General features: G+C 39.3%; 1 long non-coding RNA gene across 1 annotated transcript in view; it reads right to left on the bottom strand.

Annotated features, from left to right (window-relative positions):
• LOC144066906 (uncharacterized) overlaps window positions 1-4,642 on the bottom strand; it is a 5,910-nt gene extending 1,268 nt beyond the window's left edge. The window contains exon 1 of the long non-coding RNA XR_013297786.1: window positions 4,561-4,642. This is a non-coding gene — a long non-coding RNA (uncharacterized LOC144066906). The remainder of the gene's footprint in view (window positions 1-4,560) is intronic.
• Between the last annotated feature and the right edge of the window lie 1,358 nt (window positions 4,643-6,000).

Raw genomic sequence — 6,000 nt, 5'->3', positions numbered from 1 at the left:
GAAAAAAGCATTTTCCAAACGCTCACATATCTGGATGCTTTTTCCATTTCGGTCAATGCCTTTGGAGAAAAATTCAGAAATGTAGCCTACAACATTGGTATAATGACCCAATGAATACCTCCGTAATAAAACAACTTTCAGCACTGGCGTTCGTCCCAAAGGACGATGTCATCGAAGCATTTGATGCATTAATGGCTTCACTAGACGAGGAAACAGAGGAAGTACTAGCAGAATTTCTCACGTACTTTGAGTCTACTTGGCTAGGTGATCCAAAGGGAAGGCGACGGCGACACGGTCCATGTTTTGCTGTCCCCTTATGGAGTTAGAGAAAAGACCTTGCTGGGAATACCATGCACTAATAATTCTGTTGAAGGTTGGCACCACGCATTTCAATGTATTGTCAGTTGTCCATCCAAATTTATCTCATCTGATAAGCAAACTCAAATTAGAGCAAAGTGATTGGGAAATACGAATACAACAGGCTTATGGCGGTATTATGCCCAGACAGACCAAAAAGTCATACGCAGCTGTTGATGAACGGTTAAAAAAGCTCACGGGTGACTATGAAAACCCGGATCGATTTCCAAACAAACTACAGTACCTAGAAGCCATTGCGCTTAATTTGTAAGTTTTACTGTTTTAATAAAAACTGCCACTGTCATCTGTGAATTCCCTTTGTACATAATTTGTAAGTTTGTATTATATTTGTAATTTTTGTACATAGTTTGTATTATATTTGTAATTTTTGTACATAGTTTGTATTGTATTTGTAATTTTTGTACCAAATTTGTACTTTATTACTGCTTTAATAAAAACACCATCTGTGAATTTGCTTTGTCTTCTTTTTCATAAAATAATTTTTTGAATGGCAGCTTATTGATGTGTTTAATATTAAAAAGCAAGTAAAATGATTATCTTTGTACTGGCTCTTGAGTAATTCATTTGAACCATGTCTATTTACTCCCAAATGACCCATTATTTAACTTGCATCCAGAGGATGGTACTCTTTGCCTGACAGATTTGACTGAGAGCAGTGTCCAGTGAATTTGTTTTGTGATCCATTTGTCACTCAACTACAATATTCCTTTTGGTGACCCTTGCTGACCCACAGCACTGGTAAAACAACCTAAACGGGATGAATAAAATTATCCAATCCAATCAATTTGTCAGGAATAAATTATCTGTGGATTAACCCGTCGAATCCACCCTGGTCGTCTCTTCTGATGCTGAATATGGACCATTGTCCAACCATTGACCAACCATGAAGCCAACCATTGGCAGCATGAATGATTATAGGCCTGTTGCCCTCACGCCTGTGATCATGAAGTGCTTTGAAAAGTTGGTAGCCCGCCATATCAGGAATACAATCTCTCCCTCAATTGACCCTCACCAGTTTGCTTATAGAGCAAACAGGTCCACTGATGATGCTATTGCCATTGCTCTTCATACAGCACTGAGCCACCTGGAACACCCTGGGAACTACGTGAGGATGGTCTTCATTGACTATAGCTCAGCCTTCAATACCATAAAACCGGACATTCTGACTGACATACTCTCCCACCTTGGACTATCCTCTTCAATCTGCTGCTGGATAAAGGACTTCTTGACCAACCGACCACAGACTGTTAGACTTGGTCCCCACCACTCTTCCTCCATTACACTAAGCACTGGCTCCCCTCAAGGTGTACTGAGTCCTCTTCTGTACTCCCTGTACACCTACGACTGCACACCCACCCACCAGTCTAACACCATCATCAAATTCGCTGACGACACCACTGTGGTCGGACTCATCTCAGGAGGGGATGAGTCGGCTTACAGAGATGAGGTCAACAATTTGTCTTCGTGGTGCTCGGTGAACAATCTCACACTGAACACCACGAAAACTAAAGAAATCATCCTGGACTTTCGCAAACACGGCACAGATCTGGCCCCACTCCTCATAAATGGAGTATGTGTAGACAGGGTCCAGTCCTTTAAATTCCTGGGGGTCCACGTCACGGACAAGCTCTCATGGTCTACAAACACCACGGCAGTGGTGAAGAAGGCTCAGACACGACTCAATTTCCTCAGGGTACTTAGGAAGAACAACTTGGGCACCAATCTTCTGAGAACCTTCTATAGAACCACTGTAGAGAGCATCCTGGCGTACGGCATCACAGTGTGGTACGCTGGAAGCACGGCGGCAGACAAAAAGGCCATGCAGAAAGTGATTAACACTGCCCAGAGGATTGTCGGCTGCTCTCTGCCCTCACTTGAAGACATTGCCAGCCCTCGTTACCTCAGCAGAGCCAAGAACATCATAGGGGACCCTTACCACCCTGGTCACAATCTGTTCCAGCTGCTGCCCTCTGGCAGACGCTATAGGTCCCACAAAGCACGGACAAATAGGCTTAAGGACAGTTTTTTCCCCACATCCATCAGAAATCCAAACTCGCGCTAACATAACACATTCCCCTCTGCGGTATATGAACAGATGTTTGGTTGGTGATCTGCCTCCTACTAGCTGACTGAGGAAAGGTAAGTGGAAGACAGTGAGAGGTAAGCGAGAGGTAAGCGACCTGTATCCTCAACAGCGGAATGACAAATTACAAGTCCGTAACTTACACTTATTAGGTCTTTTGCCGATTAAACGTAGCTTATGGAGAAGCACCATCAATTTCGATGACAAGTAGGCTTTTGTGTTGTGATAATGACGACAGGGCCTATGTCCGATTATTATTATTATTATTATCAAGTCGATAAGTCACAGTTTTAGCCGTTGGAGTAATATGCCAAAACTTATCGTCTAACACAGTGGTTCCCAAACTATCTTACCTGACGCCCCCCTTCTTGCTTCCAGTAGACCCGCACGCCCCCCCTCCCACTTCCTCTTTTGCTCATGTGAACTTATTTTATTGCATTTATTTCTTAGCATTGTTCAGGAAAACAGATCTCTGTTAATAGAAAACGGGTTGGACCGTTGGAGTGACTGCTATAATCATATTTTGCATGTATTTAATGGCAGATATTTGTTCTTTGATTTTATTATTCTTATAATCTATTTAAACATTTTTTTAGAAGATGACTTCACGCCCCCCTTGAATTCTCTTTACGCCTCCCTAGGGGGGCACGCCCCCCAGTTTGGGAACCACTGGTCTAACAAGTCCCACAAAAATGTGGCCTGCAGCATTGACAAGGAGCACATGTACAATTTTAATTTTCTCCAAATATAATCTATGAAAATGCATAATTTTGAATTTCTGAGTAGTCATTGAAGTTTAGTACTAGCATTGCCCAAGTTTCTTGGAAACTATGGGAAAAAAAATACAGTATCAGAAAAATTGGACTTGGAACCTTGACAAAGTGCACATGTAGTAACTATAATTTGAATTTTCTCTAAATTAAGCCATCTTGACTGGAAATTATGAAAAAAAAAATCTTGATTTATATGACCACAAAAATTGGAACTGCAACCGTGAACACAGTACGCATGTAGCAACTTTAATTCCAATTTTCTCTAAATTTAACCTGTCAAATTGCACAATTTCCAGTAAGTGAGTAGTCAGGGAAGTGTACTAGTAGGATTGACCCACTTTGACTGGAAACTATTAAAAAAAGACATCTTTATTTACAGTGTCACAAAGATGTTGCCCTGCCGTTTCGGGGATTCACATAATATTGTAGTTGTGGAGTTAAGTGTGTATTTTTAAATCATGGAAGTTTATTTCATTTTTAAATTATTAAAATGCTGGAGTTATATGGTGCTCTTTTTTGACTGTGCTACGAGCACACGAAGGGGGTAGAGTTGTTTGCGCGTCCGCTTATTTGCGCTCAAACGCTTAATTAAGCTAGCTTGACCGCATTCAAATTTCGGTATGGCAAGAGCGCCTTCTGATTCGGCAGGGTCCTCTATGATGTCCTCTACAGAAAATAAAGTAAAACATCATGAATAAGTATATCAATTTTAGTTGCATCTACTGACGGGCTAAACAACAAGATCGCAGAAGGTTCCTATTTTTATCCTCCAGGAGTCAATTAACAATTAAGAACAGGGATTGGAAACCTTTTTGACAGAGAGAGCCATAAACAATTCTTATTCTTTAATGTTATTTCTTGAGAGCCATCCACAGAATTAGAAAGTAAAAATACATAATGGTTGGATTTTTTTGTGGTCATTTCACCACTTTTAAAGAACAAAAAGTCTCTTAATTCTTTTGACAACATTGTTATCCTGCTGCTAATATCGAGACCCAGCTCTCTCACCAGTGGTTTCCATACTTTACCTCTCAGGTTAGTGGAGAGCCACTTATGGCTCCCGAGTCATAGGTTCCCTACCCCGATTTAGAATGACGCAAAGTATAATCTGCATTGTCAGAATTTTTGTTTTGAAAAGCCCACAATTAAACGATAGCAAAAGCTTTTTGTTAGCTCTTGGTTCATTCAATTGGACATTTCTAAGTCAGTTTCTTATCACGAGCATTTACAAACAGCAACAGGTGAACTTGCTTCAATCACTCGTTGGCTAAACTAAACAGCGTTTGATATTGTTAGAAAATAATGCAATAATGTAATTCAACTTACCTACTATTCGTTCAATCTTTGCAAACATTTTAGAAGCGAAGTGTGCCACGTGTAAAAAGTCTTGTCCAGTTCGTTTCTGCTTGTTCATTCGTCGACACCGTAGGTAAAGGAGCGCTCTTTTATGACGTCATGCTCTTTCCTCTTTAGTTCAAGTTTAGTGCCAAACAGTGATTTTGCTAACTGTGAAGTTGCAGTTTAAAAAACACGATTCCAATTCATTCTTAAAATTATACTCAAAAGGAGCAGAAGAGAGAAAAACAACGTTTTTCCATCACAATAAATTACTCACGCTTCTTAAATGTGATGTCACAACCTGCTTCAACGTTGTGTTACCTGCGTTTAGATTGATGAAACTTTGAATTGGTTGAGAAAATAAAAGAGCAATTACTATCTTAAAACAATATTTTATTGCGCAACAAAAAAGCGCATTTTCTGTCAAAGCAACACAGCGTCGTGTTACTCTCACTCTATTTTCCAGAATTTGAAATGACAGTGGATCATTGATGAACAAGAAAAATATATGTAGTGTCCTATGTACCATGTATTTTAATGCAGTATAATACAATAATAAAGTAAAATCAATTGTGTTGTTGATGACCGTCCTCCTTGGGAGTAAAAATCCAAAAGGGTGTCTTTCCTTTATCTCTCCCCACACTTTTATGAATGTCGAACAGCAGTTTGGAGAAGTTTTATTAATTGCATCAAAGAAAAAAGAAATTCTGGTATAAAAATCATTCTTCCTACCACTTCCTGTCCACACACACATTTCTTTTAAAATATTTAACAATTATGTACATAATAATTGAACAGATACAATATTTGCCAACCTCATAAATAACCTGGAAGCCACCTTTAGTTGTAGAGGTTCACTTGCCTGACTTCAGTGCAGGCAGGCGCGGGTTAGTCTCCCCCTAGTGGCGTTTTGATTGAAAGTGCGGATGGTACTTTGTCTCTTTGTGTACCCTATAACTGACTACTGAACTAACTAACTGAAAACTATGAAAAAATCTTAATTTACATTGACCTACAACCTTGAACAAAAAGTATGCATGTAGCATTTTTTTATTCAAATTTTCTCAAAATGTAATATGTCTAACTGCATAATTTTGAGGTTGAAAGTAGTCAGGGAGGTGTACTACTAGGACTGATCCACCTTGGTTGGAAACTGAAAAATTCTTCATTTAAAGTAACTCAAAAATGAGTCCTGCAAACTTGAACAACATACGCATGTAGCAATTTTAATTTCAATTTCCTCTAAATTTAATTCGTGAAATTGCATAATTCTGTTTGTGAGTCGTCAGGGACGTTTGCTACTAAGATTGACCCACGTTGCCTGGAAACTGAAAAAAAATCTTTATTTACAGTCCCACAAAAATGTGACCAGCAACTTTGAACAAAGTACACGTAGCAATTTTAATTCCAATTTTCTCATCTAATCCG

This window comes from Stigmatopora argus, chromosome 21, assembly GCF_051989625.1.
Source record: "Stigmatopora argus isolate UIUO_Sarg chromosome 21, RoL_Sarg_1.0, whole genome shotgun sequence".
Taxonomy (NCBI): Eukaryota; Metazoa; Chordata; class Actinopteri; order Syngnathiformes; family Syngnathidae; genus Stigmatopora; species Stigmatopora argus.
The sequence above is the reverse complement of the archived record's forward strand: the minus strand, read 5'-3'. Positions and strand labels throughout refer to the sequence as shown.